This window comes from Lagenorhynchus albirostris, chromosome 9, assembly GCF_949774975.1.
Source record: "Lagenorhynchus albirostris chromosome 9, mLagAlb1.1, whole genome shotgun sequence".
NCBI classification, from domain to species: Eukaryota; Metazoa; Chordata; class Mammalia; order Artiodactyla; family Delphinidae; genus Lagenorhynchus; species Lagenorhynchus albirostris.
Window position 1 is genome coordinate 65,274,928 of NC_083103.1, and position 15,486 is coordinate 65,290,413.

Below are 15,486 nucleotides of genomic sequence, written 5' to 3' on the forward strand. Positions count from 1 at the left end.
ACAAAGGAGCAATGCAATAGTGCCTGGACAGTGACCTGGAAGTGGTTTACACTTAAAAGATGCAGCAAATGATTTGAAAATGTGTCCATAATATATTGTTGTTGCTTTAAAAATTAAGCTACAAAAAAAGGTAAACAGAGTTGAATTTTTTAATGTTACTTAACAAAGTTTAGAGAAAAAGAGAGAAGGAGAAAAAGAAATTGATTTTGAAAAGTTATAAAGAAAAGCTGGAAAATTACTCACAAAACAGTCAATCGTAGTTACTTCTGTGAGTGGAATTGGAGGGTCAGGGTTTCATAGATATACTTTATACTTCTGTAGCTTTTTAATTTGGAACACTAAATATAGCATGATGTAATGAAAAGAGTCTTGGGAATCAGAAATGCCTAAAAATGAAATTTTGCCTCAGCCATACTGTAACCTTATAAAATTATTTGTTTTCTCTATACTTTAGTTTCCTTGGCTCCTTAAAATGACAATAATTGTATGTGCATTACAAGTCAATAGGAATATCAAATGAGATCATACATATGAAAGACTATACACATGATTGTCATTCAATGTGTGATCTATTATTATTTGTCATATCCTCAGTCCCTTCTGGAAGAAAGGAAGAAGAATACAGTAGAATAATCATTCTTTTTTCCCTGTGAATCAAATACAATTTAAGAAAAAAAGAAATCCACAAGGTAGCATGCAAGTCATCTGGGCAAATGAGTTTTTATGACTAGTTAAATGTCATAAGTATTCTTACAATATTTCATATACTACTGAAGCCATATGTTGCAAGTAACCCACAGGACAAAGTAGAAGTCTTGAAGTAAAGAATGGTCAAATGATTGTACAATGGATAAAAGGAAAAGGGCTTCATCATACTCCTTCAAGGGGCAGGGACCAGCTTACTCGCACCCCTCAACCTCCACTTTCTCTTTCATAATGGATGACTGCTCACTAGCCATGCCTGGAAATACTTAATTGTTCTATACCACATCTGGTCACTCACTCAACTATCTCAAAGCCTAGTAGCAATTGGTAACCGAGTTATAGTGCCCAACAGGCTACTGCAACAAAGAAAGCCAAAAACAGTTGCTTTATTAGATAAAATTAGCTTATGACAAAGTTTGAGATTTTCATACTGGTAAGAAACCCAAAACCCTGAGGTTGCAATACAGACCAGGCTTTCATAAATTAGTTGCCAAGTTAGGTCCTAAAAGGAAAAAAATTCTATATTATTTAGCATATTTATTAGACTATATGGTGATTAAATTCAACTTTGAATAAATGAAACTCAACAAGTATTCATTCAACATCATATACTCAGAACTGTGACAAATGCAATGAAAGATATCAAAGAAATTTGTCATCCTTTACCGAAAGAAGATTCCACTCTCATTAATTACAATTAACATCTATATAACACCTTACTCCAATAGAATTTTTAACAATTCAAATACCAGAATTGAACTACCATACTTTTTAGCTTATATATCAATGACCAAAGTATTTAGTGGCATTAATAAACACACAACATAATGTCAGGTGTTAAAGAGAAAAAGTGCCCTGGTACATCTCTAATGGAGTTTTTTTCTGATCAAAACATTATAGAATTTATGACAGGAATAAAACTAAGAAGTTAATGAGGACGAAAGAGCTAAGAATTATTTGGTAAAAGCACTACTAAAGGACTTCCCTGGTGGTGCAGTGGTTAAGAATCCACCTGCCAATGCAGGGGCCATGGGTTCGAGCCCTGGTCCATATATATACATATATGAACACTGGGGTGCATGTATCTTTCTCAATTACTGTTTTCCTTTCCTTTCCATATATACCCAGGAGTGGAATTGCTGGATCTTATGGTAGTCCTACTTTTAGTTTTTTGAGGAACCTCGATACTTTTTTCCACAGTGGCTGCACCAGTTTACATTTCCACCAACAAGGTACAAGGGTTCCCTTTTCTCCATATCCCCACCAACATTTATTATTTGTGTTCGTTTTGATGATAGCACTCTGACAGGTGTGAGGTGATAACTAGTTGTGGTTTCAATTCACATTTTTCTGATGATTAGCAATGTTGAGCAACTTTTATGAGCCTATTGGCCATCTGAATGTCTTCTTTGGAAAAATGTTTATTCAAGTCTTCTGCCCATTTTTGTAATCCAGTTGTTTGTCTATTTGATATTGAGTTGTACGAACTGTTTATATAGTTTGAAAATTAATCCCTTACTGATCATATCATTTGCAAATATTTTCTCTCATTCAGTAGGTTGTCTTTTCATTTTGTAAATAGTTTCCTTTGCTGTGCAAAAGGCTTTAACTTTAATTAGGTTCCATTTGTTTATTTTTGCTTTTATATCTTTTGCCGTAGGAGGCAGAACCAAACAAAATTGCTATAATTTATTTCAAAGAGTGTTTTGCCTATGTTTTCTTCTAGGAGTTTTAATAATATGTATGTGTATGGTTAAGAGTGGGACTTATGAAGGAAGATTAAAGGATGACTTACTGTAGAGGTAAGGTCTCTATCATAGTTTAATAACAACCTCATACTTGGTGTATGAACACTTTATATATTTAAATCTTCAAAATTTATTTTACTGTACCAAAAACTTTACTTTGAATTCAACTTTGATAGGATTATACATGGGCAGGGAGAAATGCAATGCCTTGCTTCCTAAGAAAGCTAGTGGTTAGTTAAATATACTTATATTACAATTATGCCAGCAATTATTTATTTAAAAAATTTATATGCCAGCAATTATTTATTTAAAAAATTTATATTCTTGCTGTATTATACATTTAAAGAGTCATAAATATTGAACCTTAAAAATGGTTCATATCCTTTAAAGTTAATACAGGAATGTAATCTTCCTTCTTACTTGTGGTCTTTGTAGTTGTTTTTATTAATTTAGCTAAGAAAATTTTTTTAAACACTAAGGTAAACACCACATAAAATGTTCATTTATATGCTTTTATAATTGTAAAAAGTAAAAACATTTATTTCTGATCTGATTTTTATGATTTCTTTCCTTCTGCTAACTTTGGGGTTTTTTTGTTCTTCTTTCTCTAATTGCTTTAGGTGCAAGGTTAGGTTACTTATTCGAGATGTTTCCTGTTTCTTAAGGTAGGATTGTATTGCTATAAACTTCCCTCTTAGAACTACTTTTGCTGCATCCCATAGATTTTGGGTCGTTGTGTCTCCATCGTCATTTGTTTCTAGGTAGTTTTTGATTTCCTCTTTGATTTCTTCAGTGATCACTTCGTTATTAAGTAGTGTATTGTTTAGCCTCCATGTGTTTGTATTTTTTACAGATCTTTTCCTGTAATTGATATCTAGCCTCATAGCATTGTGGTCGGAAAAGATACTTGATATGATTTCAATTTTCTTAAATTTACCAAGGCTTGACTTGTGACCCAAGATGTGATCTATCCTGGAGAATGTTCCATGAGCACTTGAGAAAAATGTGTATTCTGTTGTTTTTGGATGGAATGTCCTATAAATATCAATTAAGTCCATCTTGTTTAATGTATCATTTAAAGCTTGTGTTTCCTTATTTATTTTCATTTTGGATGATCGGTCCATTGGAGAAAGTGGGGTGTTAAAATCCCCAACTATGAATGTGTTACTGTCGATTTCCCTTTTATGGCTGTCAGTATTTGCCGTATGCATTGAGGTGCTCCTATTTTGAAATTAAAGATGATACAAATAGATGGAGAGATATACCATGTTCTTTGATTGGAAGAATCAACAATGTGAAAATGACTCTACTACCCAAAGCAATCTACAAATTCAATGCAATCCCTGTCAAACTACTACTAGCATTTTTCACAGACCTAGAACAAAAAATTTCACAATCTGTATGGAAACACAAAAGACCCCGAATAGCCAAAGCAATCTTGAGAACGAAAAACAGAGCTGGAGGAATCAGGCTCCCTGACTTCAGACTATACTACAAAGCTACAGTTATCAAGACAGAATGGTACTGGCACAAAAACAGAAAGATAGATCAATGGAACAGGTTAGAAAGCCCAGAGACAAACCCACGCACATATGGACACCTAATCTTTGATAAAGGAGGCAGGTATGTACAGTAGAGAAAAGACAGCCTCTTCAATAAGTGTGCTGGGAAAACTGGACAGGTACATGTAAAAGTATGAGATTAGATCACTCCCTAACACCATACACAAAAATAAGCTCAAAATGGATTAAAGACCTAAATGTAAGGCCAGACACTATCAAACTCTTAGAGGAAAACATAGGCAGAACACTCTATGATATAAATCACAGCAAGATCCTTTTTGACCCACCTCCTAGAGAAATGGAAATAAAAGCAAAAATAAACAAATGGGACCTAATGAAACTTCAAAGCTTTTGCACAGCAAAGGAAACCATAAACAAGACAAAAAGACAACCCTCAGAATGGGAGAAAATATTTGCAAATGAAGCAACTGACAAAGGATTAATCTCCAAAATTTATAAGCAGCTCATGAAGCTCAACAACAAAAAAACAAACAACCCAATGCAAAAATGGGCAGAAGCCCTAAATAGACATTTCTCCAAAGAAGATATACAGACTGCTAACAAACACATGAAAGAATGCTCAACTTCATTTATCATTAGAGAAATGTGAATCAAAACTACAATGAAGTATCACCTCACACCAGTCAGAATGGCCATCATCAAAAAATCTAGAAACAATAAATGCTGGAGAGGGTGTGGAGAAAAGGGAACCCTCTTGCACTGCTGGTGGGAATGTAAATTGATACAGCCACTGTGGAGAACAGTATGGAGGTTCCTTAAAAAACTACAAATAGAACTACCATATGACCCAGCAATCCCACTACTGGGCCTATACCCTGAGAAAACCATAATTCAAAAAGAGTCATGTACCAAAATGTTCACTGCAGCTCTATTTACAATAGCCCGGATATGGAAACAACCTAAGTGTCCATCATCGGATGAATGGATAAAGAAGATGTGGCACATATATACAATGGAATATTACTCAGCCATAAAAAGAAACGAAATTGAGCCATTTGTAATGAGGTGGATAGACCTAGAGTCTGTCATACAGAGTGAAGTAAGTCAGAAAGAGAAAAACAAATACCGTATGCTAACACATATATATGGAATTTAAGGGAAAAAATGTCATGAAGAACCTAGGGGTAAGACAAGAATAAAGACACAGACCTACTAGAGAATGGACTTGAGGATATGGGGAGGGGCAAGGGTAAGCTGTGACAAAGCGAGAGAGAGGCATGGACATATATACACTACCAAACGTAAGGTAGATAGCTAGTGGGAAGCAGCTGCATAGCACAGGGAGATCAGCTCGGTGCTTTGTGTCCGCCTGGAGGGGTGGGATAGGGAGGGTGGGAGGAAGGGAGACGCAAGAGGGAAGAGATATGGGAACATATGTATATGTATATCTGATTCACTTTGTTATAAAGCAGAAACTAACACACCTTTGTAAAGCAATTATACTCCAATAATTATAATTATATTCCAACATTGTAATAATTATACTCCAACATTGTTATACCCCAACATTGTAAAGCAATTATACTCCAGATGTAGAAAAAAAAAGACTGTCAAATAAAGGAATAAATAAATTAAATAATTTATTAAATTATTAATAAATTAATTAAAATATATTAAATAATTAAATTAATTAAAAAAGAAAAAAATAAAAGATATCAACTTAAAATTAAAAATAATAGTGATAAAAACATTAATTTTGGGAAAAAATAAAAATAAAAGAATAAAAATCCACATGTCAAAAATAAATAAATAAATAAATAAAAATAGTCTAAGGGCCCCCAAATCTGTAATTTGTGGAAAAAAGGATATTAGATAACCATGGTTAATAACATTCATAAAGGGCATGGAAAATATGGGAAAATGTTCTCTTTACAATGCTAAGTTAAAAAATGTAAACAAAAAATACAAAATTATGTATAACTAGTTTTAAAATTGGTTATAACTAGTTATTAACACTGTGCATGAGAAAGATAAAAAGAAATAAAAATGTTTTATTTCTGTTGCATTGTTAATGATCTTTCAAATTATTTTTTTCTTTTCCAAATGTTAAATAATATCTATGTATTACTTTTGTATTTGGAAATAATGTATGTTTTTAAATATATCATTTGTGCCCTCCTTATTTTCACTTAGTATCATTTAGGTTGTTTTTAGACACCAGAATGAGAGGATGGGCATACTTCAAAGTGCAAATGTAACCCAAGGAGTTACATTTGAACCCATCACTAGGCCAAAATAAAAAATTATTATAATAACAAAATTAGTATTAACAGATGATATTTATTGACTGCCTACTATGAACTACACACCATAAATAAGTGTTTTATATATTTTAAAAGGCTCATATAATTTACACAATAGATAGTTGATGTAGGTCAACCATTATTCTCATTTTCTGTGACTCAGTTTCCTCATCTATAAAACTGAGATAATAATGGTACTACCTCATAAGATTGATGTATTAAATGAATCCATGTACGTACAAATACTCAGAAAAGTGCCTGGACACCTGGTGAATGCCCTGCAACTGTTCTCTATCATCATCATCACCATCAATATCGGCAATCATTGAACAATTGATGAAGCTGAGATTTACAGAGGTTAAGTAACTTTCTCAAATTTTGGTCCCTTTAACCACAGAGCCTAAGCCCTTAAACTCAATGATAAAAGCAGTAAATAAATAAACTTTCAATTATAATGAAAAGACAGCTGCTTGTAAAACTCAGTGTCTTTAAAATAAAAATTCTCTGAATATTAAGCTTACTTTCCAATTGGTGTCCTGGCACCAGGAGCTCTGAGACCTTAGACGAGTTACTTAAATTTCTAAAACCTGAGTTTCTCTTTTCAAAAGCTGATGTTGAAAAAAGAACGCAAAATAACAACAGCCAAGATTTTTTGAACTGTTATTGTTACAGTTAATGTTACTGTTTTTATCGTGGTGAAAATATCATTAATGGAGTCTTTGATTAGCATCTAATTTTCACAGTACTGTACTCAATATTTTGTAAAAGCATAGTTCAAGCATATAGATCTTGGTACACGGAGAGTGTTCAATTAATATTTAATTAATTAATATATCAGGCAGCTTTAGATTTACAAAGTGCATTAACTGATTATTCAATTGACCATCATAACAAAACATGAGTAGAGAAAGGGCAGATATAGCCTTCTGACATCTTGCAAGTGAGGATCCGTGTACTCAGAAAGGTTCAATGAACCGTCCAAGGTCATCCCAAAGTGGGAAATCAAATATGGTCTCTGGATTAATTCCAAGATTAATGCTCTTTCCACTGATCTCAAAACCAATTCTTCGATGCGCTACCTGGATCAAAAGTCAAGTTTTCCATATTCAAATTCAGTCACTTCAGCATGAGTTTCTGCTCTTCTTCAGGAATGGGTAAGTCTTATTTCAGTTGCCTTTCATCAGAAATTTGTACAATTTCTGAAAGTATACTCATGGCCACTTTATTGTATATTAAAAACTTGAGAGCTTATTTTTCTTCTTCATGCTTCTAAATGATATTCTTTCTTTCTACTGATGGAACAAATGTTACACTCTCCCCAGCCTCTTGAAACCTTCTAATCGGATGCAATAATTTGCCCAAAGGCACGTAATAGACTTTGAAGCTAGGAGAGAAATTTCCTGACAAGTAAACCCAAATCACTATTCCCTATAGTCATAAAGTAACACAGCCTCCTTCAAGGAAGGCGTTTTTCAAGTAAGTGAAACCAATTCAGTACAATCATTAATTCTACTGATTACTCAAAAGAACTTGAAACATTTTAGAAGAGTTTAAGACTCAGAAAAGACTCAGAGAAGAGGGAGAGTTTTGAGAATTTCAAGAAAGAAGCAGATACCAAGTAACATCAAAACCAGAGATAGGTTTGAGATTATGAATAATTTCAACCAAAGAATGTTACGTTTGTACCAAGAAAAATGTAGTATGATTAAAAGGGAGAAAAAGTGTTTTAAGTTTTCCTAGGGTTCCACATAAATAATTAGGTAATTTTCAGAAGTCTAAAATTCAAAAAAAGAAATTATCTCAATTTTGTTAAACAAGCCAGAGAATGTCTTAATTACTAGTGACAATGTATTTTATAATTTATTGTTTGAGGTTGCCTGCTATATCCATTAGTGAGGGAGATTAAAATCTTTCCTTTTCATAAAAAAAATATTTTATTGGCACCTAAATCAGGCTTCCTATCTTGAATGGAACAGAAACTTCATACTAGACCAGGGGGCATTAAACAGTATAAACAAAAGCATAACTAGGTCACCTATGATGCTTCACACGGCTCCCCTCAATTCCAGAATATTAAGCACAAGGCAAGTATAAAACCATATTGTGTTAAACAAAAGGATGACACACTGCTTCTTTCTTTTTCTTATCGTTTTTTTCTTCCAAAAGAGATATCCATCCCTATTCACCTTAGTCATGTAAACATCCTGCTTCTAGGAGCACAACATATCTCACTTGTATTATCTGGTAAGGACTGGTAAGTGGAGATTGTTTTGAGAAAAAAAATCTTTAAACTCTCTATAATTTTCCAAATTACACTTAATAAAGACTTCTTTCTTTCAATCTAGTTGCTTAATACAGTCATCCCTTGCCATACAGGTGTCACTTTATGGGTTCCTGCTTACACATAACCCTATTCTTTCTATAAAGGTACATTTTATATTAGTACGAGACCAGGGCTTGGTATGCATCTGAGAAAAGCCATGTGCTGACAAGTGCTTCCATCTTACTTTCTTCATAGTGTGTACAACAGAGTCTAGCACATAACATATTCCCAATAAATATGTTTAAACTAATGAGTAAATTAATTTACTTGTTGTAGCATCATATGGACCTCAAGTCCTATTAGGTATGCTTTTATATACTACATAGTTGTATTGAAACATATTGCACTTTGTCAAAAGTCTATAATATATTTTGTGTAAAATTTTCTCTCAAATCATCAAAAATGTTGCTACCAGTTTTTAATTATTTTATAATTTCATGCAATTCAGCAAATGAAAGTACTTCCAAACCGCCAAATAATTTGGAATTTTCTCATTTTATTAGTTATGAATAACAGTTTACTGTTATCAATTATATATAAATATAAATTTATGTAATTAATATTGCCAGCTTGATTCTTCAGCATATATATTTTAATAAAACCTAAAGTTTCAACATTAAATGTAAGGAAAATTAATTATTGTTTATATTCTCACTCTGAACAAAAAGTGAGAATTAATTATGCTCATGTAATAAGGGATGAGTGTACTAACTTGGGAACTGAAAACAATCAAATTAAATTTGATTACAAATAATATAGCCAGATAGCTTGTTTAATTTTTTTCAGTGTCTTGAGATAGTTTTTCCTCTCTTTTCTCAATTTACTTCAATAAAACATATTATCAGCTTCATTTTTACCTTAAAAATTTTCAAATTCCATGAAACTGAAATTAAACTAACACGATACTTCAATATGTCTTACTTATATATTTCTCCAGCTTCTCTAAGGGATAAAAAGCCACTATATGACAACGCAATAATACAGTTTTCCTTAAAAACTGTACTCTACTCTCATAAAGGAGAATCAAGGCTTGAAATCCTAACCCACATCTGGTGAAAAGCAGATATAGAACTTTGGAAAAGAAGTTATATAACCAAAGAAATATGAAGAAGGTTTATGAAGAAATTGTCAAAGACACAAATACTTGTTTTTAGAGTCCTTGAGAAAAGGACCAAAGACATACCCTTTTTACTCTATTTATATTCTATCTACTTTTCATTGTAGCTATGGGTAGGGCTGACTTTCAGATAATATTAATAATAATATACTAATGATAGCATAAACATCTATATCTTGATACCACTTCATAGATTATAAAAAACAGATAATTTCTGATAACACATTAAATAATTGATGAATAAGTTATTATTACTGTCATTGTTATATCTGAGCTATAATGATGTGTAAGAGAGCATCAGTTTTGTTTTCAAACTAGTATAGCTATTAAATATAGACTGGTTTATTTCCAAGGTCCGTATTATATCCTTTTGTCTTTAAACTCAAGCCTATGGAATGCCTCAATGTGCTACAACTTTGCTTGCATTAACAAAGTTGCAGTGACTGACTAGTGAAGGGGCTGGAGCATGTCCAATTTGAAATTTACAAAGAAGTTATATAACCATTGGGCAAAATTATTTTTTTACTACAAAAGATATTCATGCTTTTTATAAAAGTGACAATTCAGAAGTGCTTAAAGTACAGCACTAATTTTCCATCTTCAACCTCCTGTTTCCACACCCCCGTCCCCTCCCGACACACACTGAAGATCATGGTGTTAACAGTCCAGCAGCTCTGGGACTTTCCAGACCTTGTTCATTTTACTACACCATAATGCATCTCAGCAGTTGGAGGAGAGGTGGTGGGATCTAGTTATAATTGTTCCAAAGCACTAAGCATCCTATGTTGTAATATATGATCACAGACTCAATTTTCAAAAGGAAAATTGGGAAGAATCTAAAACTCACTACATTTACTGGTCACTTTCCTGGCTAATTTTGCATTTCATTCAATAATCAATTTTAAATAAGCAAAGCCAAACTGAAACATTACTGATGGGTTTTTCTTCATGTCCAAGATAAGGCAAGGCAAGTCCTTGGCAGGCTAATTTAGAAGGTACTTATTGAACACTTTGTGCCAAACTTAACAATAACTGCTTTGTATTTACTTTTTACAGCTGTCTTATGGGGCAGGTATTATTATCTCAGTTTAATAATGATGAAATTATATTAACTTACTTCTGCAAAGTCCCTCTAACTAGCAAGGATATTAATGAGGATTTTCATCTAAACCTGCCTGTGTTCATACTACTACTTAAAGTGATTCCAAAGGGTTAAGAAACTAAATTCCTGAGATGTCCATGTCTTTGCAACAAACTGAATTTAAGGTCATGACTCCACTGTAGCTTGCCTATTTTATGAAACAACTTTTACTTCTAAAAGAGCTGCTCACGTCTTACCTCACTTTATTTTACTAATGGTATTTGGCCTGATCTTCGCGTTCTAAAGAGACCTTAAATTTAGACTTGACTATATTATCAAATGAAAAGACATATAATCATTGGAATCTCAGAACACTGAAATAAGACTGTTACTTTATATGTTTAAACTTGTGCTTTATTACACACCACATCACATGGTGCATCATGACTTATTCTATATAACCAAGGAATCACCTTATAAATAGTGTAACTACGTCACATTGTATTTTAATGTGTTTATGTGTATGCATGTGTTGGAGGGGGTTAGATGTGCTAATGTGTTATATATAAACTTTTAATACCAAAATTATATAATACCTTTCGGCATTGATTTCTTAATATACTGGATTGGGATACTCAAAAAATAAAATGTTCCTATGCTTGTCTTGATCTCTGATAAAAACTAGGGCTGAGAACTTGCCTTCGACCTCCTGTACTAGTGTCCTCGACACTGTCCTATATTGATGCTTAGGCCATTTATCATTAACCATATATGAATTATTTTTATTTTGCTCAAAGTCTCTACCATTTCCTACCATGGATACTTTGGAATTCTTGCTTGTTCTTAATAACAAGGCTTAAGATCCACCCATCTAGGAGAGACAAACCAAATGACATTGTCACAGAAGCATAAACCTTTGTATGTGACTTGCATTTCTCTAGCAAATAAAAAAAATTAACAATGTTAAAGAGAAAAGTAGAGTAAGTTGCTTTTAAGCTTATGTTTTAGCTGTAAGACATAGTAAGAAAAACACTGTAAATGGTAACCGTAGTACACATATGGCTATACGCAACTAAAATAAAAATTTACAGAGCAATATCTACTCTTACTATCATGTAATATACTGATATTTATATTCTACTCTATCCTATTTTATTCTACTGTATACTAACTGCTGGTCTCAGGCCACTAAATTGGTTTCACAATTAATTCATGGGTTGTGATGTAATTTTTGAAGGAACACTGACTAGATATTCTCTCATTTTAAAAGATCCTTTGTGTATGTGTGAAAAATGATGCATAAAATGCACCACTGGGGCACGATCTCTGGTTTTAAAGTCCTCTAAGATAAACATATCTGACTATCATATCTCTTGCCAAAAAGTATCCTCAATTCAACATTTGGTTAAATTGAGAAGTCTTTCTGGAGTATTTGCAAATGTGCCAAGATGAGATTTTATAACTCCTAGTTCTGACGAATTCCAAAGAAGTTTTTTATACATAAGGCTACAGCATTTAGCAATATGTCTTCCTGCTCTTAAAAACTTGGTACCATACGGCTTCCTCCCATAATTGGCATCTGAAGGACGGATTGTGGCGTCTGCAGTGGAGATGAGAATAGAAACAACCTACAGTCTGTACTCATCATCAGGCTTACAAAAAGGTCTTCGATGAGGTTAACTTGTTGCCACGTGCCTCCTCCTTAATTTATTTTCTTTTTACTGTAATTAAATCTTTCCATGGGAACAAGGAATGGTGTTGCTTTCAAAGCCAGATAAAAAGACACATGAAATATGCTCAAAAGATATTCTCAGAAGGGAAACGAATAGTGTCTTCTTATTTCCTATGGAGGGAAGAGAATCAATAGATGTGCATTCTACTTCTCCTTGAAGCCACAACTACCCCAGTACACAGGAAGGGAGTCTGGACTTTTAATTAAAAAGTGTTGGCCTTGGGTTCAATTTATGCTCTGTCACTAAGTAGCTACAGTATTATGCGAAAAACATCACTTTCTCTTTCCATACCTGTTCTCTAACTTAAAAAATGGTAACTTTATCAGACTGTGTTATGGGATAAATGAATCAAGTAGAAAATTAATGACATATAGTATAAACGACCATGTTTTAACACACAGAATAATAGAATCTCAATTAAACAACATTTGGTTGTCAGGAAAGGGAGTTACCAAAAGGACAAATAATCCAACTCCCTCATCTCCCAGCTGAGGTTTAAGTTCATTTTTCCAGATCCCCTCCACGTGGTTATGTATACCAGGCTTGTGCACAGGAGTTACCAAGAATTTAACTCACTACCTCCTAAGAGAGGCAATTATTTCACTGAATGTGGAAACAAAATTTTGGACAGGAATCTTGAGTTGTGAGACCCAACTTTGTTAACAATCATGTACAAGTAAGGCCAAATTACTTGTCCATACTGTTTCCTCAAATGTAAGATAAAGGAGTTATAAAATGCTTACCTAAGACACTTCACACTGTTAACACAGTGTTAACATTCTATAGAGCTAACAGTAGATTTTGTGTCTGAATTATCATCATGACCATCTGAAAAGTCATCTCAACTCTCAACAATATTCAACCCCTGAAGAAACAAAATGAAATCCCCTTAAAAAGTACTCAGTAGTGCCCATACTGACATTTCTCATCTTTCCAAACTAAATTGTTATCTTGATATAATCACAGTTAGTAGAAAATGTGTGATGGAAAAAGTGCGTTCCCACTTTTTAGAAGGTAAACTAAACACATAGACTATGAATCACATTCAAGGTCTTTCAACCAAACCTTGTTATCAACTTTTTAAATAACTGATGGAAAAACCGTATCATAACCTGAAAGTTAGACGATATTTTAATGATGTCACATTACCAGTACCACTTACTGGTACATTTTTCCCCCAGAGCATCACTGAGATGTTTTTTTGGCTAGAAAAAATTAGCATTCCTTTATCATTAGGTGGAAGTAACAAATTCAAGAACCAGTGCAAACAAATAAGGGAGTTGGGTGTGAAAAGCATTTTACAATTAATCAAGGGAGGCATTTTGGCATCTCATTTTTATAAAGAGGCAAAACTGTGAAAAATTACAAGTGCCTGCTACTGATCCACATGCTATATATTCATTAAGTGTGAGCTGGATACTACTTTAACACAAATACACTCATTCACCAAATAGTCTTTGAGCCCCTACTATGTGCTAGGCACTCTGACAGGCCCTGGGCAGGTACAGTGGAGTTTCAACTAAAGCCGGCAAAAACTGTGAAGTGTGAAAATCCTGTACGTCATCCATAAAGCGCAGTATGTATGGTTTGTGCCAACTGGTAATTCCTTTCCTCAATGAAACTGAGCTGTATCAAGAGGAAGCATGTAATAATGGAATATATGCAAGTGTCTGACTACTTAAAGCATCCAAACTTTCAGGAAGTTATCAAACCTCTAGCTTTGAACCAGAAGTATGGGTAAAGCATTTTAAATGTTCTTTCTTGCCCACAGCAATTATTCCATTGAAATCTCAATAATATTAATGCATGTTAATACATTTATCTTGTTTTGATTTTGAAGTTTAAACATTGTCGTAGTATCCTATTTGGGAGGGGCAGTTCAAGTTTAGTCATTGGGATGAAAACGCTTATCCTGGACTCTACCTTGAAGGTATTTATTATTGCACATGAATTTATGGTTAGGTAGGTAACGTTTATAGTTTCAGTTAGGATATATTGTATGATTGAAATTGACTGTGGGTCAGGAAGGCAACTGTGTGGCTCTTCACTGGGTGCTCTCACATAGTTGAGGTCAAGTGGTCTAAGACGGCCTCATCTGGAAAACCTGGCAGCACTCATCCTTCACAAGGTGATGACAGGGTTCTACGACAGACAGACTAGGAAAAAAGTCTTCATTTCCACCAAGTTCTATTGACCAAAGCAGTCACATGGCTAGTGCCGCATGAGAGTGGAAGGGAACTATTAAGTTACAAAGCAAAGGGGTCATCAATGGAAATCCTCAGAGCCAAAGCAATGGATCTGCCACACCCCTAAACAGGCAAGCACCATAGACTCTGCACTATCATGGGCACATGTACCAAGGTTTCCCAATGTATGGAGGCAAAGGACCCCTTAAATTTTCTTAGAGCAGAGACAGTGGCAACTGGACTGTCTCCTTTACAAAGAATACAATTTTTTCTTCTCAGTTACTGCACGCTCCTTTCACAGCTGCAGAGCTAGAGTGGTTTGTATTTTTTTCTTTTTTTGTTTTCATACATTTAATCTCCTTGCCTTGAAGGCCTGGACAATATGTGTGCATAATATAACAAGCCACCATAAATATATAGTCCTGTAGCCTACAGAAAAACATAAACCAAGGAAATGCAAGTGGAGGAGATTAACCTTGAAGCTGAAACCCAAGGCTTCTTGTGCTTGTGCTCTCCTCTGAAATTCTGCGATGCCACACACGTTCTCAAAGGAACATCTTGTGTTAGCTGCCAAGAGGACTGAGAGACAAAGTACTGCACGTTTAGGTATAATGTAAATGGGCAACGTGGGGGAACAAAAAGCTTTTTTGAAAATAAAACAATGTCTTTTTATAGACCTCAATGCCTGTGTGAAAGCATTTGGAAATTTCCATACTCTTCAAGAAAGAAGAATATCAACTGAGTGAAAAAAGGTAATTATACAGACA

General features: G+C 33.9%; 1 protein-coding gene across 5 annotated transcripts in view; it reads right to left on the reverse strand.

Moving 5' to 3' along the window:
* Positions 1 to 15,486, reverse strand: part of GRM5 (glutamate metabotropic receptor 5) — a 543,349-nt gene that overhangs the window by 523,623 nt on the left and 4,240 nt on the right. The gene's annotated exons all lie outside the window — the stretch shown is intronic.